A 24,578-nucleotide genomic window follows, 5' to 3' on the forward strand; every position below is an offset into this window, starting at 1 on the left:
TTCTCTAGTCTGCAGTGAAGAAAAAAAAATATATAGAATCCCCCCAAAAGTAACGGATTTGGGGAGTACTTTTTCCCTGTTCCCTCTTAACTGCTACTTGTTTTTCCTTGTAATTTGGAAGTCATTGATCCTGTTCTTTTATTGATTTTATATACAGCCTATATTTCATTTGGATGACAGTAAACAGAATTAATTACAATACATTGTCATCATTGATAAATGATCTTTATTTTCTTTATTTTACTTTTAATTTATATATTTATATATTTAATTTAATTTATTTATCTGGAGAGACAGAGAGAGTGCAAGCCAGTTGAGGGGGTGGGTGGGGGCAGGCAGAGCAGAGGGAGAGAGAATCCCAAGCAGGCTCCATGATCAGTGCAGAGTCCCATGTGCGGCTTGATCCCACAACCGCTATGATCCCATGATAATAACCTGAGCTGAAATCAAGAGTTGGACACTTAACCAACTGAGCCATTCAAGCACTCTTTAATTTTATATTTTTAGTTTACTTTTACTTACCACTCCTCCCCACAAAAAGCTATGAGGGATAGTCAGCCAAGCCAAGACCCAAAGTACTACCAATAATTTACATCTACCTAAATATTCTTCCCTTATTCCAGCTCCCTGCCTATCTCCCTCCCCCAGGTATACACCGTCTTCTTTCTGTATGTGTGCATCTCCAAACTTCTCCTTTTTATAACGACACTAGTCATACTAGGTTGAGGCCCTCTGTAATGACCTCATTTTAACTTGATTAAAATCTGTAAAGACTCTATCCCCAAATCAGGTCACATTCTGAGGTACTAGAGGTTGGGACTTCAACATTTGAATTTGGAGAGACACAATTTAAACCATAACAACAGAGAACTTACTTTTCATTACTATCAAGTTAACAGTGAGCCCCCTTGAAAAAGTTCACAGAGGACTTCATTCAAGTCCCTTCTCAGAAAGGAAAATGAGAGGAGGGATAAAAATGAATAATAGGGGGAAAAAAAAGAAGTTTAGTAGTGGACATCTATCATTTGCCTGCCCAGAATTTTTCTCTTCTTCTTTTGGTAGTATCACCTTGCTTTCACCCTGTGTGTGGTTGGACTGCAGACTGAAGCAGAGTGCTCCACCCTACCACGCTGAATTATTAGTGATGGCTACATGACCTTTCATGAGCCAATCTTAACATCTGAGAATGAGCTCTTGAGCTCTTTAGAGAATGGGGTGCTCTGTCTCCTGGGGCTGCTGGTAGCCAACTTGGACACCTCTTGAAAAAAACCTGAGTTAACGTGGGAGAAAATAGAACTGAAAGATTGGAGCAAGGCAGAATCCAGGCATTAACTTGAATTCTTAGATGTGGCTGGGCCTGAAGCTCACCCTTTGAACTTCCAAGTTTAATGAGGGGATAAATTTCCTATTTGCTTTATGTTGGGCTCTTGTTATTTGTAACTAAGAGTCTTAATAGATGCTCATTTGGTTTTGAGGAAAAATAGTGGGAAACAGACATTTATAGAAGTGAGGTAACTTGACACACGTTTCAGGTGAGCACATAAATGACAGGATGGTTCTAAGTCTTCCTAAAATGAGGTAATATATCATCTCCCTCCTTTTTTTTTTTTCTTTTGTTGACTACTTAAGAGCCTCACTTTTTGACCCCTTTTGGATTATGGGGTTTTTGTTTTGCTTTCATATTTTTTCATATGTTTTGTATTTGCTTTCATATACTTATCATTTCTTCCTTTCCCAAAATAACCCAGTGAGAAGGAAAACTCTCATATTGTCTATAAATGGCTTGGTCTGGGCATCATTGATGAGCTTTAATTCATGTGTACGTAATAAATATTTTATTATTAAGACACACTCAGAAATTCCATATTTATTTGCGGAAGTGTATTAATCTGTAGGTAGTTGCCAATTTATGAACAGTTTGTAGCCTTGAGATTTGTAAAAAAACAAAAAGCAAAATGACTGGAGTTTAGAATATATCTTCCCACAGGAATAATGTTACATAATGTGGTTACAAACTAGCAAACAAGTCTTTTAAGCTATAAGGCAACTATGGAACAGTTATTTTCATTAACATGGAAATAGAATACAAAGACATTGCAGAATAGTCTGAATGCAGAATCTTTCTGGATTTTTACAATTAATTTTCTTTCTTTCTTTTTTTTTTTACAATTGCCTTACTTGATGTAATTTGATAAATTTTTTTAACAACTTACTTCTTAAAAAAAGATTATTTATTTAAGAGAGAGAGAGCAGGGGGAGGACCATAGTGGGAGGGAGAGGGAGAAGCAAACACTGACCGCCAAGCCCCACCTGGAGCTTGATCTCATGACCCTGAGATCATGCCCTGAGTCAAAACCAAGAATCAGACACTTAGCAGACTGAGCCACCCAGGCACCCCTAAGCAGCTCACCTTTTAAGCATTTGACTTAATTTTCACAGAATCCGAGCCTAATTTCCTTGCACTTGTATTTCTCATTTTATGTAATATATGAATTATAAAATTATAATAATCAGTACAACTGACATCAACAGACTTGAGGATAAATAGCACACTCTTGCGCAGCACGAAACTCCATGTAGAACAGGTTTCCTAACCTTGAGCATTTAAAACCTTATGACTATCATCAAATACGTTTTACCTTTAAGCTCTCGTTTAGAGAATTCACCTGGAATACTTTAATTTTGTATTCCATGTATTTTGTGTAAAAGGTAAATGCAAAAGAAAAGATCATATAATCACAGAAAAGTAATTTTAAAGTAAAATGTACAGAATAAGAAGATAAAGCAACGTGCTAGAATAAGTGATGTATTTGCATTATAACTGTGAAAGAAGTAAGTATTACATTAGTGAAATATTAACCACATCAGCATTTTGGGAAGGTTTATATGATCATGGGGAAATAATAGTCAAAATTCCAGACCCTAATTCTAAATACAATAATTTTCATAAAGCAATGATTGTGTCTCTATGACTATTTCAGTTAAGTAATAAAAACAAAAACATGCTTTTTATATTGCTTCTCAGTTCTTCCACTTCATCTAGTTTCACATTTTCTGCACCAATTTATGGCTACATTTGTATTTTCTACTGTTACATTTTTCTATTGCAGGTTATATGGCAGGGTTTTATCTTTGGAATTTCCTGTGGAATTACAAAAAAGAAAAATGGCAGATCTTGCATCAGTAGCTAATTTATCATTTTTATCAACCTCTGAGGGTGTTCCTAGGAAATATAATTATGCACTTAGACTATGAATTTACTATATGGGATATGAATACAGAAGAGAACTAACTACCCATGGAAATTTCTTGGAAGACTGCCTGTGCCCTAAAACGTGTAAAATTGGTAAAATAAATATTTATTAGGCATGTGTAATTTCCATAGCTGGATTAGTGATTATAAAATACACATTGGTTCAGTGACTAATGTTGCTATCTCTTCCTACTGTAACTGCACAATTACTTATTCTAATAGCCCAGAGTATGTGCACATGAAGGGACAAACAAGATAAGTGGAATCCTTTTATTTATATTCTAACTGCTCTTCTAGAAAACTATGCCACTCAATATTGAACAAAAACAGAAAACTTCAGTTGTTTTTGTTTTGTCTAACTTCCTAACTAATTGAATCCTTGGTAACATGTAGATAAAACATCCGTAGACTAGAATTTTTTATCTAGGTGTATTACTTTTTAAAACTTTTTTTTCTTTTATTGTGGTAAAATGTACATAACATAAAAGTCACCATTTTAGCTATTCTGAAGTGCAAATTTGGTGGCATTAAGTATATTCACAATGTTGTGCAACCACCGCTGCTATCCATGTCCAGAACCTTTTCATCATTCCCAACAGAAACTTCCTATCCATTAAAATAATAACTCCCCATTTCCTCATGTTCCTAGCCCCTGATAAACTCTATTATCATTTCCATCTCTATGAATGTGACTATTTTAAGTACCGCCTATAAGCGAAATCATATGATATTTGTCCTGTGTGTCTGGCTTTTTTCACTTAGCATAATCCTTTGTGGGTTCATTCATATTATAGCATGTATCAGAATTTCATTCCTTTCTAAGGCTGAATAATATTCCATTATTTATTAATGGAATATATTCCAGTGTATTTAATATTCCATTATATTATATATCCATATATATAATATAAATATATAAAATAAACACATACACCATTGTGTTTACTCATTCATCTGTTAGTGAACATTTGACTTGTTTCTATCTTTCAGCTGTTGTGAACAATGCTACTGTTAACATTGGTGTGGAAAAATCTGTGTGAGTGCCTGCTTTCGATTCTCTCATTTATATATCTGGGAATAGAATTGCTAGGTCATCTGGTAATTCTGTTTAACTTTTGAGAAACCATCATACCCATTTCCCACAGTGGCTGCACAATTTAAAATTCCTGTCAGCAGAGTGCCTGGGTGGCTCAGCTGGTTAAGCATCTGTCTGCCTTCGGCTCGGGTCATGATCCCAGATTCTGGGATCGAGCCCAGCGTCAGGCTCCCTGCTCATGGGGAGACTGCTTCTCCCTCTCCTCCCTCGTCATGTTCTCTCTTGCTATCTCTCTCTCTCAAATAAATAAATAAAAATCTTTAAAATAAATAAATAAATGTTCCTATCAGCAATGCACAAGTTTCAAATTTCTCCATATCCTTTGCCAACACTTGTTATTTTTCATTTTTAAACATTTTAATGGGTGAGCAGCATCTCACTGTGGCTTTGATTTGAATCTCCCCCATGACTAGTGATGTTGAGCATCTTTTTGTGTGTTTGTTGGCTATTTGTAGATCTCCAGCTAACGCAGTTTGCTTGACTGGGTTAGAAGATGGAGGTGACTCAGGTCTTCAAGCTGAGAGGTCTGAGCCATGATCAGCCACTGAGCACTATGACTGCTACAATCACCTGTTCATCATTATTTCTAGGCATGGAAACACTAAAAGATGCCCTCCTCGTGAATCGTTTGAGTTCTAAACATAATCCTGCCTAGCTTCTCATGGTAATCAGGGTTTATTTTCTCTAACAATAAAGCATCTTCTTTCTTTGACTTGGTCCACTGGCATGAGGAGCCCAAAGAGACAGGTGGGGAGGCACCTGGGTGGCTCCGTCTGTTAAGCATCTGCCTTCGGCTCAGGTCATGATCCGGGGTCCTGGGATGGAGCCTCGGGATGGAGCTCCCCCGAGCAGGGAGTCTGCTTCTTCTTTTGCTGCTCCCCCCTGGTTGGGTGCTCTCTCTCTCTCTCACATAAATAAATAAATAAATAAATAAATAAATAAATAAATAAAATCCTTAAATAAAGAGAGATGGGTTGGTAGTCAGAATTTCTAGTTCGGTGAAATTCTTACTGTGTCCTCTGGTAAAAGGGTTCTCTTGAGAGCGAGAATTTAATCTGGCAAAATCTAGAGTTTCAGAGAAGGAAAGCACAGAATCTGAAACTGTGTCACTGATAATGATGGTGAAAGAGATTAATCTCACTTCTTGTTTTCTGGATCTATGCATTCCAACCATGGGGAAGATAGTACCATTTACAGATCACTGATTTAAAACTTTCACTACATTTTGGGGACTGTGCTCTCCCCCACCCCCCTTCCCAGAATGTTGTCTTTGAATTGGAGAGTTACTTAAAGTCTATAAAAGTTTATTCAAGCATCTAATAAGCTAGATGTTTTGGAGTCAAGAGGTATGTGAGAAAACCAGTATATCTAGTGCTCACGTGCCCACTGACACACCACTTTGGCCGTAAGATGGGTCCCTTCATTAGAGGTCATGGGTCACTTGCTGTGCTGATAGAGCAGTCATTCTAGAAGCCTCTGAAACTGTCGCGCCCTCCCAGCTCAGCCAACATAGTGAATCAGAAGTAATACCGCAGTCCAGAGAAAATGCAGTGTCTAGTACCTCCCACGATACTTAAAGAATTCAGGACTAGAGATCGTCATAATATCCCTGTGCAAACCACTTGTTCAGGTCCTACAAAAACTGTCAAGTTACCACTACAATCATTACCACCATTAAATACCATAGCTACCGCATATCCCAACACTCGGCTTTCGCCCGAATCTCAGTCTTTCACAACTCAGAGTCTCAGCCATTGCTGTGGGGTCTTCTTGCTGTCTGTGACCGATCCAGTTGCCAAATCCCATCTTATGTTCCTGTTTTCTAGGCTACCGATAACAGACCCAGTGGTCTGGGTTTAGTGTCTTAGATCATGTTTCCTCAGAAATGTACTCTGAGGTGGGTACTGAAATGCAGGGGGTTTACTGGGGAGTGTTCTCGAGAACACCCCCGGTGAGGGAGGATGGAAGGCAGAGGCGAGCAGAGGGAGAAGTTCAGTCTGTGGTGCAGTTATAATAAAGGGTTCCGCAGATCCCGTGGAAATCTCTGACGCTCTTTCCGCTTCCGAGACGTCTCAAATCAAGGCAAGGCTACTTTGCCCCAGTTCTTGGGTTAGATCGTGGGAGGGGCTGTCCTCTGCGAAAAGCCCCTCCCTCTGACCACTGGCCACACCCCGAAAGGTGCTCAGCTGTGAAGCTCCAGCTGTAGCCAGCCCCAGCGGGGGCAGAGAATGCTGGGGGCCAGGACAGATCTGGGTGGTGTGCTGCGCTTCGTGCACTGAACACGAAAGCAGAGTTCAGGCAAGTGCCTTGTAGCAGATACTCTATTTGGGCAGTAATCTCAGGGCAAGACAGGAGAGTGAAAAAGGAGGAAGGAGAACCAGTGCCAAGATGTGCTATTCAGCTGGTCGCTGTTTTAGAAGACTGCCCCTCCGTTTTGTGACATCTTCTGAGGGACTGTCAGAAATGCATCCCAGAAGTTTCTACCTGGGGAAACAAGAGAGGAGCTTTTATCAGTCGGCTCTCATCCATTAAGCCTCCCCGTGGTTCTGGGGTTTCCTGGGCAGGAGTGCTGAGAATGCCAAGAAAAGCTGCTGTCAGGTTGCATCTGTAAGAAGCTTGTAGAACCCAGGATGGAACAGGTTAACCTCAGAACAGGGTGGAATTGAAAGGGTCTACCAAAGCTATCTAGTACTTCTGGAAATACCTGGCAGAATTTAAAATGTGAGCACTTTATAATCCACAGAGTTCACTTACGGAAATTTATACTCCAGAAATTTGTGCTTAAAGATGCAAATACCTATGTGAATTTGACAGGCTCTGGGGCCAACTGCCTGGGTTTAAGGTCAGGTTCTGTCCCTGTAAATGGGGCCCCTGTCACTCTGTCATTTCTCACATATGGTTGCTATGTGAGAGTATTAAAGGTTGCTGAGAGTATTAAACAAATTAAACCATGCAATCAGCTTTGAACAGTGCTTTGCCCATAGTAAGGTCTCTATGCCTGCCAGTTATTATTAATATTACTCTTAACAAGGATATTGGTTAAAGCTACTGTTTATAGTGACAATAGATGAGAAACAACTTAAATACTAGGTAAAAAATTACAGTACAGCCATACACAGGAAAATATCATATGCAACATAACCTGTAAATGAAAAAAAAAAGCAAAGCCAAGAACAGAAAAGAGTGTCTAGTTTGTGCTCCTATTTGTGTAAAAAGCACATATAAGTACATACGCAATAGAGATTATTAGTGTTTACCAAATGCTGGCTTTCTTCTGCTTCCTGGGCACACAGAAGATGGCTTTTTGCAGTGAAGTGGACCGTGTGATTAGCTCTGGCCAGGGTGAGTCCAAGCAGGAGAGAAGAGCCCCTGTGCAACCTTCCAGCTCCCTCTTCCTGGAAGGCACACGCTGGGGTGGCTGCATCACAAGGTGATGTAGCTTAAACATGTAGTCTGACGCAAAATCAAAAACCTTTGTTGTGTCTAGCCACTGAGATACCGGGTTAAACTTGCTACTGCCTCATAACCCAGCCTACTTGGGCTAGTATCATCTGATTCTGTAAAGGAGACAGAAAAATGAAAGCCCTAGTTGCTCCTAGGGAGGAAAACCAGGGAACCTAGAGTTGGAGGTTGGAGGGAGACTTATTTTGTTCTCTTTATCTTTTCATGTTACTTGAATCTTTAAACTCCAATGTAAGTTAATTTTTTTTAATTAAAAAATTCTGGGGGTTGGGGTGCCTGGGTGGCTCAGTGGGTTAAGCCTCTGTCTTCTCGGCTCAGGTCATGGTCTCAGGGTCCTGGGATTGAGCCCCGTATCAGGCTCTCTGCTCAGCAGGGAGCCTGCTTCCCCCTCTCTCTCTGCCTGCCTCTCTGCCTACCCTTGACCTCTGTCAAATAAATAAAAAAATCTTTTAAAAAATTTTGGGGGGTGCCAGGGTGACTCAGTCAGTTGGGCATCTGACTTTTAATTTTGGCTCAGATCGTGATCTCAGGGTCATGGGTTTGAGCCCCATGTGAGGCTTCACGCTCAATTGGGAGTCAACTTGATATTCTCTGTCTCTGTCTGCCCCTCCCCCTGCTCATGCTCTCTCTCAAATAATAAATAAAGCATTAAAAAATCTTTAATATTAAGTACAGTTTGGATTAGACAAGAACCATCAACTTTCCCTAAAACTTAGGAGAAGGTATAGCCCATATCCCCCAGAACAAAAACAAAAGATAAAACAACTCCCTCTACCACCAAAAGACAAAAGCACAGAGATCATTTAGCCAGATTATTTTATTTTCTCCCAGAATGTTCAGCAGCTTGAATAAAGATGCAGAAAAAGAACCTTTAGGACAAGAAAGGCCGCCAAGGCAGGAAGGAGTGGGGTTTGTGGTCTTGGATGGGGAGAAAGTGATAGGGGTATTGCACTGGAGTTCTCAAAGGGGTTTACGTTGTTGTGCCAGAAGAAGTAATGTGGAGAAACATGTGCCCGTGATTGGGGAGTTAGACACCTGAGGAAAAAATTTTACTAGTTACGACGAGGTATGAGAACTGGCAATCGAGGTAGCGTAAAGTGAAAGGTAGCATGGTTTTGATATTTTAATGCAACTCCTGTAAAATTTGGTCTTGTTTGATACCTCATTATGCTTATAATATTCTGAGTGATTTCAAAATACATCTCATATTTCATAACATAGATGGTGACAATGAGAGAAATCTTCATTATTTTCCTTCAAGAGCTTTTGCAAAGACATTTATACTTCTCTGCTAAGTTTTATCTGCAAAGAATGGTATGACATATTGCTGGTCGATAGTGACCAAGCTGGATATTTGCAGGACAACTATGACAGAAAAGGATGGCAATTTCACAATAAGGATGAATAATGGACAAGATAAAAGATGACCTTGACAGAGAACTCAGTTAAGAGGGAAATTGGAAAATATTTAAGGATCCCGATTCATACCAATAAGCCATTCTATGGGACTGAATCTAAAATAATAAACAATATTTATACAGATGATTTCCTTGAGTTGCAGAACATTTTTCTTAGTGAGTAGAGAACTATGGCATTGTGGAAAATAGATGGAGGATTTTATAAACATGAAATAATAGAACGATTCTCAAAGATACCGCAGCAAATGTTGTGGGAGAAAATTAATCAGTCACAGTAGTTATTGAGCACTTACTGTGTGCTTGGGCAGGGGTGCTGTCTGAAGAGCTATGCGATCCCTGATTTTAAGGTACTTTTGGTTCATTTGGAGAGATGTAGAATAATGGAATATTCCTCACAAAAATGCTGGAAATAAAACAAGATAGTAACCACTGATGAATTGGAAGTAAAGAACAAAAGTGGCATAAAAATTTAGAGAAACGTGAGCTCAGGGTAGTTGAAATATATGTTGAGGGCTTAGTGGAAGTTATGATGAGCTGCGTTCGGAACTGGAAGGCCCAGGTTAGAATCTGCTGCTGTCATTTACTAACTTGTGACTTCCAACAAGTTTATTGAACTTGCCTGTTTCTTAATTTGTAAAGTAGGCGTGACAGTCCACACCTTGCAGTACTGTAAAGAGTGTGCCGGTCCCTGTCCCGTTGTCCTCAGATCTGTTTCTCGTCCTTTCTGTATCCCAGTCAAGTGGGGGTGGCAAGAAGCTGCATTTCCAGAGTGCTCTGCCCTGGGCTGAGAGTCCTGCCAGATGCATGTACTGGGACTCCTCAAGCACCAAGATGGCTGGATCTGGAGATAGGTTCCTTAGGCGGTAACTGAAGTTAAATGAGAGCGTAAGTGTGGGCCTCTAATCCAATAGGGCTGTGGCCTTAGAAGAAGGGGAAGAGAGAGATCTCTCTCTCGTCTATGTGAGGAGATCACAGCAAGAAGGCAGGAAGAGAATCCGCACCAGAAACAGACCATGTTATCACCTTGATCTTGGACTTTCCAGCTCCCAGAACTCTGAGAAATACATCTCTGTTTAAGCCGACCCCAGTCTGTGGCATTTTCTTATGGCAGCCGGAGCTGACTCCTAGAGTGGGTTTCCATGTCAGGAAGGGTCAGGTCAGTGGAAGATCCAGGAGAAGAGTAAAAAATGGGAGGAAGGGAAAAGCCAGAGTCCATCTCCAGCTGGAGCCTCTCCAGCCTCCTGCCACCTCAACTCCCTGTAGTTAGGCTAATCTGGCTTCCAGTTTCTGCTGGGGATGTCTGGTCCTTAAATCCCAGTAGCACCAGCTCCTCCTCCTTTTGTCTTTCAAGACTTGGGTTGCTTGTAGTTTTTTGCTGTTACTAATCTCTGGGTTGCCTCCCTGTCTCCCACTTCATTACTGTCAGCTCTCCCATCACCTGTGTTATCAGTTTCCTGGATTAACTTCCCTCTACTATAAATATGTAAGTCTGTTGTCTGGTTGAATGTTCACTAAGACAAGGAGTAAATCTTAAAATGGAACATTGTGAACCTGTAACAGGCAAATGAGTAATAAATATATATACACAGATGTCATTCTACACGTATCTGTCTTTGCCCATCTCGCCCACAATGCCTGAGTGACTGTGCTTGTGACATGTCTTCTTTGATCTAACTGATTATTCTAGAGGACCCAAAGGGGGCTCATCATAGGGTACAGTGTTGACCTAATCACAATCCCTCTCTCAGAAACTGGAACTAAGGGACAAAGAGGGACATTCTAGCCAGTAGTTGTCACTGGAGCTGAGAAGTCAAACTATGAAGTCCATGACCATGTTCTGGTAAATAAAAAAGAATCTCATTGAGAGACAGGACCAAAGAGTAGGTCACATGGCTCTTGAGAAGTAGAGAGTATAGCCTTTGTTCCAGATAACTTTCAACTCCCCAGTATCAGTTTTGACCAGACTTTGTATTCCTACCCTCACATTTCATGAGATTCTTTAAATGCTTTCCATAAAGGTATTTTCACTGGGGCTAGCTTCTTTGGATATCTGTTATCTGTGTTTTTGAATCCTTGACTAGAACACCCTGTGCATCTGTGTATACACACACACACACACACACACACACACACACTTCTGCAAACTTTGAGCTGTCTTTAAAACTAGTTAGCTTGTAATTAGGCAAAGAGACATTTATGTGGAATTCATTTAGGATGAACAACATAAGCAAAATTCATGGTTGAGAGAGACGAGACTCTAAAAGATCTGGTTGATGTCTCTGCTGGTGTTAACTAACATAGAGTTTACCAATATGTCTGAAGGCAAATTGTTTTTAAGTTAAATATAGTTGGAATTTTATAGCCCTTACTCTACACAGTTAACTAATAACGTTGGTGTTCCCTGAAGCCTGGTTTAAAATTACATAATTATAACATTCACAAGAGAGCAGTAATCATTACATAAAAATATATTAAAAACTAGATTTATAAGTAATATGTTTCCTCCATGCCCTGAAGGTCATGCTACCAGGTGTCTGCAAAACTGGGTCAGGAAGAAAATGCAGTAAAGAAGGGGCTCTCTCTGGAAACTATATTATTTGTAATTTCTTAAAGATAAATTTCTGAAACTCAGGGCACTTAATGGATCTTAACTACCAGACACAACACAGTTTTTGTGTGTTGCTTTGTCTTGCTATTAGGTGTTCTGCTGTCATTCATGCCCTGCCCAGAAGAATCTAGCTACTGAGATGAACATTCCTGTGTTGATCGACTGGTTGCATTCAAAGACAGGGTGGCATCTGGTTTTTTATATCCATGTGAAAATGTCAATGTACGAAAAGGAATGTGAATGGAAATGTGAAATATGCTGCCAGAGGAAAGTCCCTGTTTACAAAGTTTCTAAAAGATAGCGATCAGCTTCACCAATATCTAGAATTCGTCTGGAAGTTGTGTTTTTTTTTTTTAAATTTTATTTATTTATTTATTTGACACAGAGAGAGAGAGAGAGAGAGATCAATCGAACACAAGTAGGCAGAGAGGCAGGCAGAGAGAGAGGGGGAAGCAGGCTCCCCGCTGAGCAGAGAGCCCAATGCGGGGCTCGATCCCAGAACCCTGAGATCATGACCTGAGCCGAAGGCAGAGGCCTAACCCACTGAGCCACTCAGGTGCCCCTGGAAGTTGTGTTTTTTAAAACCAAGAGTATTTTCTGGACACAATATTTGCATGTGTTATGGTGAGTTTCAAGCCGATTACATAAATCTTTTTGTTAATGTACTGTACTGATATTTATTGCTTTGCATTGCATTGTTATTGACATCTGTCTTTTTAGAAAAGATTTTATGTATTTATTTGAGAATAAGAGAGAGAGAGAGAGTGCACACGTGGGGGGGATGGACAAAGGGAGAGAGAGGGGACAGAGGGAGAGAGAATCTTGAGCAGACTCTGCACTGAGCGTGGAGCTCAGTGCTGGGCTGGATCTTATGACCCTGAGACCATGACCTGAGCCAAAACCAAGAGTCTGAAGTTTAAACTCACTGAACCACCCAGGGCCCCTCGACACCTGACTTCTAAGTTTTGGCACTTTTCTTTAAGTTCCACTCACTCTTCTGACATCACCATGAGATGAACATGTTCTGTAAGCCCACTGGTGTCAGGAGGTGGATGAGAGACAAATGGAGCAGAGCTGCCTCGGTCAAGCTGCCCCTAACAGACACAGCCTACATCAGCCAACCAAGAGCTCATGGGCTAAATAAATACCTATTGTAAGGGTAATAAAAATTCGTGATTGTTTGTTAAGTCTCATGGTTGCAGCCATAGTCAACTGCTACAACAATACCGGTAGTTTATTATTGAACTCAGTAGTTCCAATAGTAGCCTTTTGAGTCCCTCTTTTGTGGTTGTGACCCATGTAATAGCTCCCCTGGTGAATTAGTTTATGGTGGTCTGGATCATTCTGGAAGACCGGTCTAGAGTTGGCTGCTCCAGTGCTTCAGACAGTTTTTAAGGATCTATTTCCTTTTCTGCTTAAGATGACTATACCACCTCACATCCATTAGGATGGCTACTACAGAAAAACAAACAGAAATTAAGAGTGTTGGTGAGGGTATGGAAATATTGAAACACGTTTGCGCAGTTAGTGGGAATAAAAAATGGTACAGCTGCTATAGAAAACACTAGGGCAGTTCATCAAAAATTTAAAAATAGAATTATGGATCCAGCAATTCCACTTTTAGGTATACACTCAAAAGTCTTGAAAGCAGACTTGAAAAAATATTTGTACACCCATGTCTATAGTAGCATTATTCACAATAACCAAGAGGTGGAAGCAGCCTATGTGTTCATTCATAGATGAAGAGATAAACTGTGGTATATACATTCAGCCTTAAAAAGGAAGGAAATCCTGACACCTGGTGCAACATGAATGAACCTTGAAGGCATCATGTTAAGTGAAATAAGCCAGTCACAAAATTGAATTAATGTGAGTTACCTAGAGTAATCAAATTCATAAAGACAGAAAGTATAGATATACTCTGGCTATCCTCCACTCTCTGGCTCATTTTGGGATCAGAATAATACGGTGTAGGGCCAAGACTGTTGTTTACCCCCATTACCACCCATGTAATAGTCTGAATAATGAACTAGCACAAAAGGGCTGGATTTCCCCCTATGAGAAAAAAGATATTGGTTTAGCTCCTAGTAGACAAAGTGTAATGCATGCTGTCAGGGTCCTAACTGTGTCGCTAGAGAATTCAGTGTCCTTTCCTGAACTTCTGGTTGCCAGTATCTGCCTCTTTGCCCGAAGGTTCTTCCTTCCATCCCTAATCCCAACTACAACCATGGAAACCCATGTTACCCATACAGAGTAGACTAGAAGTGGGAAGAAGAGTAAACACTCTGCCCCTTCACTTGAGTAGTCCTCAATCATTGACTCTTGAGATTTTATATATAAATACTCCAGCTCCCTCACCTTGAAGCTGGGGTAATTCTGAGCCATATGTTTCATACCATTTCTAAGAGTTTCCACCCTGGGGGAGGAGGTGAGTTCTAGCTCCCATTGTGGCAACTGGCTACCCTCCTTTCCCTTCTTTGTATCACATCCCCATTTCTTTACTTGTGTTACCTTCACTTTCCAAACAAACCACTTGTACTCAAATGCTTGTGTGTAGGTAGTACTCCAATGAAGCCACCATGGGAGCTTTGTTCCTTAAGTCTCCTGGGAGTCCCTGCACTAGGTACCTGCCTCTGCAACTGAAAAGTGAGATAACCATGTCTACTTGGGTGAGAGTATGATACCTAACAGAGAGTAAGACCAGGAAACTCATGGGGTCTTCCTGGTGGCACTCCATGTTTCATGTAAGTCTATCCATCCTGGCCTCTCCTATTGGTGTAAGAGAAGAACAATGCTGCCTCTTTAGCTTTCCTCCAAATCACTGGGATCTGGGATTTGAGTTCTCAGAGCTGCCTTATGAAGCCCGAAAATAGACCTGAATTCCCTCCCAGTGATTTCCAGTTTTAGTGGGATAAACTGAGATGGGTATAGTCTAGATGGTGGGAGCAAAGAAGAAACATAGGAAAAGCAAAGCAAAAGTGTGGAAGATAATTGCTAGAAGAGAAAACCTGGGACCAAGTTTTCACTTGTGAGCACTCGAGTTGGTTATAGAGTATATGATAAGCCAGACTGGATTAAGGCACAATTGGAGGGAAAACTTAAAGGACCTTGTTTTTTCTTTTTTTTCATACAAAAATTATTTTAGTAGAGTTAGTAAGATTCTTTGGCCCTGAACCCTACTCATTTCACCTTCTGAATTAAAACTGAATACATTTGAAGGAAAAAGTCACGGCAGGTGAAGGTTGGCTTGAGGAGTTACTCCAGACTCTACCTCTTACTTTCCTTATCGAACTTTGTTCTCCCTTGTGTCTGTCTTATTGATTCCATACCCACATTATCCCTGTAGCACTGAGAGGACTGATAACTCTGGCCCTAACTTTGAGAAGTTCATAATGTGGTTGAGAAGACAGCCATACAATCAGATTGAAGTAGTAGGTAGTAAGTGCTAAAATAGGGACAAAACTTACATGTTATGGAAACAGGACAGAAAGCAGCTAATTCTAGCTGGTGCCATTGAAGATAGATGAAGTAAAATGTCCTGAGAGATGAAGAGGAGATTTCCAAGCTGGGAAGTACTGCAGAGACATTTCAGATGGAAGGATCATCATGCCTTCTCTTATCTGTGTGATTCTTGGGATCCTGGGGCTGGTGGTGAACTTGAAAGCCCATTGGTCCCTTATGTTCCTTAACAGCTATTGGGGGGAAGAAAATCCATTTGGAAAGTTAGCATTTTGAGAAAAAAAATTTTTTTTAATTCACTCTTCTGAGAAATCACCTCTGATGTGTAGCTTCTAAGAATGCAGGCATTTATTTCTTATGAATTGAGAACTTTAATGGATAAACCACATAAATTAAAATTAGTACCCACAGGAAACATTAGTGAGGTCAAAGCACAAGTACAAAATCAGCTTGATGTGTACATTGCTTTTTGATGAAAAGAAGGGAATACCTAGGGTTCAAATTCCAAAAGTAATTATCAAACAGGTTTGGGCAAGATATCAGCTGAGGCCCTGATTTTTCATCTAAAAATCCCAGATTATCTATGAAGTCATTTCCTCTTTTAAAGCATCACTGCAAAATGAAAGTTTTGGAGAATTTAGAGAAGGGGGTAATGGGGTTACTTTCATTGCACAGCTAAACATATACTGGGGACCCTCTTCATTTATTTTTTGATGGAAAAGATTATAAATCTAGGACTGTTTTTCCTTGTACTTATTATTGTTAAATGAAAAAATTTTCACTTGAATATTTGTAAGATATTAGATATTTTTAGGAGATTAGGTACTGTGAAGAAAAATAACCAATAATGAATACGTAACTCTCCTCAGTTCTACCATTTATTAGGAGTTTATGAGTGGAGTTACATTTTGAGTTACTGTAGTTAGTAAGGTCCTTTCTGGCCCCAAACACTATTTCCTTTCTTCTTCTTCTTCCACCTTTTTATTGCCAATGGTGGGGAATTATTTTATCTTTTGGGAGTCACATTTGAAAATGTAATGTAATGAAAATGTAATGTATTAGTTAGGGAACAGTTTAGTTGCTGTAAAGAGACCCCAAAATACAGTAACGTAAGCAACACAGAGTATTTCTCTCCCACATAGAAGTCTGGAGAGGCATTCTGGTGACAGTATGATCATGTCATGGTGTCAGGAACACTCTCTTGTTACTCTGACATTATCAACACTCAGGTTTTAATTCCTTGATTGAAATGGCTGATTGAGCAATGACCAGTGATCAGTTTATTGTAAAAATAATGAAGATTCAGCTTCAGGATCCTTCACGTGCATGGGTCCTTTCCATGTGGTATGCAATGTTGGAGGGGCTGCAGGCTTTTCTGAGATATGACTGTAGGGACACTTGTTGTGTCACAGACCTCTTTGGCAGTTTGGTGAAGTCTATGGACCCCTTTTCAGAATAATGTTTTTTAAAAGGTTAAAATATCATACATAGGATTAAAAAGGAAGCCAATTATATTAAAAATCAATAATCAAAATATTTTAAAAATTTTGTGATATAGTGGGGTGTCTGGGTGCCTCAGTAGGTTGAGCACCCAACTTTTGGTTTTGGCTCAGGTCATGATCTCATGGGTTGTGAGTCTGGGTCCCATGTGGGGCTCCATGCTCAGCCGGGAGTCTGCTCGAGGTTCTTTCTCCCTTTCCCTCCCTCTCCCTCTATTCCTGCCCCCTACAACTCTCTCGAATATATAAATAAAACCTTAAAAAATTTTGTGATATAGAAATACATATGCTTCTTTATTACACATTAAACAATCAAATCTAGTGATCAGACTAAAACCTACCATAACTTTGAACTTGTAACAAACTTTGAAGATATTTCACAAAACTGTATTAATTGGAATGTTGTATGAGCATATTTAATTCTATTGGTAACAAAGTCAAAGGCAAAGCAACTATAACTATGCTTTTGTCCACATTTGTAGCAGAAGAAAAAGCGTTAGAAGTCATACTCCCCAAGGGAGGAGATCTGAGTGATACATTTTCATGGATTCTTTATTGATTCTCTAAATAAGAGCCAACAATTACCCTTATATTTGACTGACTTTATTTTCCATCTCAGTTTCTCTCTGTGTTCACTTCTTTTCATTTTCATCAATATATGTTGTGATTATCTCAGGGCTCTCCTCTATTTCAGTAACACAATTTTTAAAGTAAATACTATTTCTTTACACGTTTATTTGCTTTTATGATATTATTTTCGTCCTCTGTTTTCCCTTCAATTCCTCTTTTTATTTTTTTTATTTTTTTATTTTTTTAAAAGATTTATTTATTTATTTATTTGTCAGAGAGAGAGAGAGAGAGGAGCGAGAGTGAGCACAAGCAGACAGAGTGGCAGGCAGAGGGAGAAGCAGGCTCCCTGCCGAGCAAGGAGCCCGATGCGGGACTCGATCCCAGGACGCTGGGATCATGACCCGAGCCGAAGGCAGCTGCTTAACCAACTGAGCCACCCAGGCGTCCCGAATTCCTCTTTTTATTTTTATTTTGATCTTTTATTTGATCTCTTGCTTTCTTTACTTGATATTCTTTTTCATTTTTTATTCAGTGATGCAAGTTCATGGAGTTTTCTTCTTTCCTTGAATTAGATTTTCTTCTGGTTTGAGCCCTTGTCTTTTTCTTCCATGTGTCTCTCTCTTTTGATTTTCACTCTTTCCTTCTTTCTTTTTAAAAATGTCCAGATTAAGTTTTCATGGTTGTTATTGTATTCTTTTTCATGCTTTCATGTTCTGTCCAGGCATACATTCTATTGGCTGTGAGACAATGTAATTGATTTCTTGACTTAATTCTGCTATAACTGAGATCACTTACCCCTCTGAAAGATAATGCGGTGCTGGGGGCTTGCTTCCTTATTTATCCTTTATACTCCTTTTACTCGCATGGAGTGTGAATGTGTGTATGTGTGTGGTGTCTTTGTTCTCTCATGGAGATTTTGTTGAATACCAAGCTTCACTCCACCATTCCAATGGGCCTTACCATGTACAGCATTGAAATCGTCACTTCTGTTTAAAAAAAAAAACAAAAAACAGATTTGCTCTTCACTTTCCTTATTTTATCCTCTTTTTTTCTAGTTCCCATTACTGCTCTGTGAAAAGAAGGAAGAAGAGGAAGAAAAAAAGGAGGAGGAGGAGGAGAGAGAAAGATGAGAGTGATTATCCAGTTTGCTTTTCTCCGGACTTGAGATTAATGAGAATTTTTCAAATGCGTTATGATGTCTGGATGGTGGAGGTGGTGTTAGGGGCTGAGCCACTTGTTCCACAGCTCAAGTCCAGAATCTTCTGTTTCTTTCTTTGAACACCCATTTTTGAGGCTTGTAGCACTAGCTTAAACATGTTTTCTTGTTTGCTGGTTGCAAGTAAGTTTGTGGATCATTCTGTTAGGTGAAATAGGATAGAAGTTCTTTGAAGAAGTTCTAATCTTATATCATATCCCAGAAGACCAACCCTCAGTTTTTGAGTAATAAAATGGACCCATGTATACCTAATTCGAAGAGTTTTAGGACAATACAATGGACTGATGTTTGCAACACAGTACCTGGTGCGAAGAAGGCAGGTGGTAGTTGATGGATCATTAACTTAAGATTGACTGCTAATTTATTTCCTGAACTGTGATCTTTTTAGGTGAGTCAGGAGAATCAGGAAAAATCACAGTTGTCTGTAGGAAACATGTCAATACATTTGCAGCCAGTTCTTGATTATCACATGGGGATTTTCTGCCTATTTGATTATCAGTGCCTTCCAGATGATGTCCAGAAAACAAAAAAAGCTTCTGCTGTTTGGTATGGTGTAAATTAATGTCTATTTATTTATTTATTTATTTATCTTTCTGTTAGTGAAATCTAGACCAGATGGTGATTCCCAAGCAAACCCTCCTATTTAGGAATCTGTAAATAGATAATCTCTTTCCATACCAACCCTATGTTAGAAATTTGTGCTGCCTCCTGTTGGTGGGAATGCAACTTGGTGCAGTGGACAGTAGGGAGGTTCCTCAAAAAGTTAAAAATAGAACTACCCTATCATCTAGTAATTGCACTACTGGGTATTTACCTCCAAAATGCAAAAACTCTAATTCAAAGGGATACATGGATCCCTATGTTTATTGCAGCATTATTTACAATAGCCAAATTATGGAAGCAGACTGTGTCCATTGATAGACAAATGGATAAAGAAGATGTGAGATATCTATATATCAGCCATAAAAGGGAATGAAATCTTGCTATTTGCAACAACATGGACGGAGCTAGAGAGTATAATGCTAAGTGAAATAAGTCAGAGAAAGACAAATACCTTACGATTTCACTCTTAAATGGAATTTAAGAAACAAAACAAATGAGCGAAGGAAAAAAAGACAGAGAGGGACAAATCAAGAAATAGACTCTTAACTATAGAGAACAAACTGATGGTTACCAGAGGGGAGGTGGGTAGGGGGATGGATGAAATAGGTGAGGGGGATTAGGAGTACACTTAACATGAGTAATGTACATGAGTAACATATAGAACTGTTGACTCACTATATTGTACACCTGAAACTTATATAACATTGTATGTTAACGATACTGGAATTAAAATTAAAAACTAAAAAAAAAAAATTCTGTGCTGCTTCTTTCATGAGCCCTTCTGGAAGAAGGACACATCCACCTTTATTAAGTGGAAAGTGAAAGGAGGTAGGGGAAACCTTATAGAACTACTCGTTCAAAGAATCAAGTATACATGTTTGATAAAAAATAAAAAATATATATTAGAGCAACAGGGAGGACAATGTGAACCTTTCCTCCCATGTTTTCTTCTTCCCTTATTTTTCCCTTATACAACTGCAGTTGTACAGGAAGGAATTCAGTCTTATCCTTCTTTTTTATTCCACTTTCTGCCCCTATCACCTAGCAGAGAGACTAACACAATAGTAGGTGTATAAATAATTTTTGAATATATCAACATGTGTATTTTATGTGTGAGCTAAACATATTAATCTGAATTACAGACATCCTTTATTAAGCTTGTCAGACCTAAAAACATATTTTTCATTTTTCTGAGGACTATACATACAATTAGAGGACCGTGTGACTAGTCATTACTTAATGCTACAAGAGGAATTTCTGTCACAACTATTCTTGGACACTAGACTATTTCCAAGCTTCCATATAGTTAAGGTTAAGTGCATCATTTTGCCTCATCCTACTGGGAAGACTAGATTCTAGAAGCCCTTTGGAGAGAACATTGTGGCTGTGGTCATCATATCTTCTCCAGGTATTAGTGGTATTCATAGTATGATTACTAGAGATTCCTCAGATTTTCTATCTATGTCCTGACAAGCGTCTTTTGTCAAAAAAGTAAATGACTACTTTTTATTATTGGGTGTGTGTGGGTGTGTGTTTCTTAAACAATATGCTTGACCAATACAGCCAAAGAGTCAAGAAAAGGCCATGACTCATTCCTTGGGTGTTCCCTTTCTTGGTTGGCGGGTGGCTTATGTAAGTCAGGGTTATTGCATTCTCCAAATTAGCAGGTGTGTACCTACATATTGTGTTTTGATATGCCTCCTTTCACAACTGGTAACATTCTTTACTTGGGATCAAAGTGTATTCAAGTGCTGAAAATGCTTTGCACTTTCTAGTCTCCATCAGTTCGCTTATCAACACCCTTCTATAGTCTATAGTAGATGCCATCTGTTGTTCCTATATATCTGTTGAGGTCAATTCTATCCTTTAAAGTCATGTCAAATGCACTCATATCTCATTCAATGCTTTTCATTATTGGCCAACTTATCTTAGCTTTTGAAAGGGAAACTATATATATGTAGTTAGAGTAAACAAGAGTTGAGAACAGCTTGACAAGAAGCCCACCAGGTGCAGGCAGACCAACATGAAATACTTTGAAAAGACAATCAGTAATAAGAATTTGATGATACCTGTCCTGGGAATTTATCTTTAGAATTCAGGATCCCTACTTCATTCTCTGTTATCTTTCATGTTCTCATATTTTCCATTCATTTGACAGGTTGGGAGTGGGGATATGAGCTGTGTCTTGTGGTATCCTGCATATTAGTCCTGAAAATTGTTATGGATTCAACAAATGGGGCATAAAAGAAAAGAAGTCAAGTCAAGTGAAATGAGCTGGAAGATTTTTTTTTTTAAGATTTGTTTTGGGTGCCTGGGTGGCTCAGTTGGTTAAGTGTCTGCCTTTGGCTCAGGCCATGACCTCAGGGTCCTGGGATTGAGTCCTGCATCGGGCTCCCTGCTCAGCAGGGAAGCTGCTTTTCCCTCTGCCTGCTGCTCTCTCACTCTCTCTCTGACAAATAAATAAAAAAAATCTAAAAAAAAAAGATTTATTTTATTAATTTTGGAGAGAGAGGAAGTGCAGAAGGAAGTGGCAAAGGGATAGGGAAAAAGAAACTCAAATAGACTCCATGCTGAGTACGGAGCCTGACTCGGGGCTCAAAGGGGGCTTGATCTCATGACCCTGATATCAGACCTGAGCTGAAACCAACAGTCAGACACTCAACGGACTGTGCCACCCAGGCACCCTGAGCTGGAAGATTTTTAATGAAGTTTGAAATGATTGCCAGCCAGGCTGACACTATTCTTCTTGAGGTGACTGGATCTCACTCGTTAGCTACATGAAACCATCAATTAATACAAGGAAATATGGTGGGCACTAACTCTACATTTATAACTAGTCGTCTTCTTTTTTTTTTTTTAGATTTTATTTATTTATTTGACAGAGAGAGATCACAACTAGGCAGAGAGGCAGGCAGAGAGAGAGGGGGAAGCAGGATGCTGGGCTCGATCCCAGGACCCTGAGATCATGACCTAAGCTGAAGGCAGAGGCTTAACCCACTGAGCCACCCATGCGCCCCTATAACTAGTCTTCTTGCTGGACACTGCGCTAAGTGCTATATCACTTTTACTGATAAGGTTTAGGGAACATACATACATAAACATACACAACTTCTTTAAATTTCAAAGTTATGGTTTGGGACATTAAAACAAATATGAATGGTTAATACAATTTCTTAATTTTTGTGACATAGCCATAGCTTCATTAGGAACGTCTCCTTCACACCATCAAAACACTTCTGAAATACCTTGCTAAATGATACTGCTGTGTGAGGGTGGCTTCTTTTCAGTGGGACTCCCTTAAAAATAATTTCACCGCTCTTTTAAGAAATATGTAATGAATTAAAATTTTTCATAAATATTTTAATTCACTTCTTCAATGAATTGAGTAAGATAACTCAATGCCTTCTTACTCCCTTGCTCTGACACTTTTATTTATTTTTTAAAGATTTATTTATTTAATATTTATTTATTTTTAGTAATCTCTACACCCTACATGAACTTGAACTCACAACCCCCGAGATCAAGATTCACATGCTCATCTGACAGAGCCAACCACGTATCTCCCACACTTTGAAAGTGATCTACTTATATTTTAATTATACTTGGGGCCTCCTGCCTTGAAACAATTATAGAATTTTATTTTTTGCTCATCAATAAAATAGGTCTGTGGTCGCTGATTATTATTTAGTATGAAAAATCATGGTATCCATAGTGACTATAGGGACAAATCTTATCTTTTTTTTTAAATTTTTTTAAAAGATTTTATTTATTTATTTGACAAACAGAGACCACAAGTAGGCAGAGAGGCAGGCAGAGAGAGAGGGAGGAAACAGGCTCCCTGCTGAGCAGAGAGCCTGATGTGGGGCTCGATCCCAGGACCCTGAGATCATGACCTGAGCCGAAGGCAGAGGCTTTAACCCACTGAGCCACCCAGGTGCCCCATGGGACAAATCTTATCTTTACATTAGTTTGAGTAAGGAGAGGCACATTAACCTTCATGAATACTTGCCTTGAAGAAGAAAAATTAGGATGATAGAAGAAAAATTAAAGAAATGTGACCAGTTGCCAAAAGAGATGAGAGAGCCTAATTTGGGGTTGCTGGAATTACTACTAATGATGAGAGGTGTTTTATGAATGTTAGATATTACATAAAAACTTCATGGATATATACATACAAAAATCATATACTCTCACACCTGTGGAGAATTATGTGGCCTTTTAAAATAAGTCCACAGGGGCGCCTGGGTGGCTCAGTGGGTTAAAGCCTCTGTCTTCGGCTCAGGTCATGATCCCAGGGTCCTGGGATCGAGCCCCGCATCGGGCTCTCTGCTCTGCGGAGAGCCTGCTTCCTCCTCTCTCTCTGCCTGCCTCCCTGCCTACTTGTGATCTCTCTCTCTGTCAAATAAATAAATAAAATCTTAAAAAAAAAAAATAAGTCCACAAATTCTTTGACATACCTCCCTTCAAGAAGCGGAGTCTAAATTCCCTCTCCCTGAGCGTGGGCTGGACTTTTGGGATTTGCTTTTTAACAAACAAAATAAAGCAGAAGTGATGGCATGCAACTTAGGAGACAAGGTCATGAAGGGCACTGCAGCTTCCTCTTTGTTCTCTCTTGGATTGCTTGCTCTGGGGGGAAGCCAGATGCTATATTTTAAGGACACAGAGGCAGCTTGGTAGAGAGACCCAGACAGTGAGGAAGTGAGGCCTCCTGCTAATAACAATTTAGGATTCTAAAGCATATTGTCAATAATCTTGTTGGTGAGCCATCTTGGACGAGGAGCCTCCTGCCCCAGACCAGCCTTCAAGAGATTGCAACCCGAGCTGATATCTTGACTGCAACCACATGGGAGTCCCTGAACCAAAAGCACCAAGGAAATCTGCTCCTGGACTCCTGGCCCACAGAAGCTATGAGATAATAAATATATGTTGTTTTAAGCCACTAAACTGGGGAGGAAGGGATTTGTTACACAGCAATAGATAACGAATACAGATTCCATAATAATATTTATTTTCAAGAAATAGAATTAATTCCAGCTGTTTTGATCTAGAAGAGGTATTATATAAGAAGTTGGAAGGACTGGAGAATTGGTATTTAGGCCACATCTGCAGAATCATACCACCATTTTCACCTGTAAGGGGAGCTGCTACCTCTGCCACTATGAGGAAAGTGAAACATTGAGAGGCTCCCCCTGAAACTGCTGACTTCAATGAGCTCTGCTAAATGAATCAGGAAGCCTCTGATGCTATTGCCACTGCTCCAAGACCCACAAGGCTCCTACCTGGATATGGGAATACGGCTGCAGAATAAAACCAGTATGCATATCTCTAGAATCAACCAAAGCTTCAGGAAAAATTGCTTCTGCTTTACTTCTGCCCTCCAAGTTGTATGAAAAT

Source organism: Martes martes, assembly GCF_963455335.1.
Source record: "Martes martes genome assembly, chromosome: 5".
Lineage (NCBI taxonomy): Eukaryota > Metazoa > Chordata > Mammalia > Carnivora > Mustelidae > Martes > Martes martes.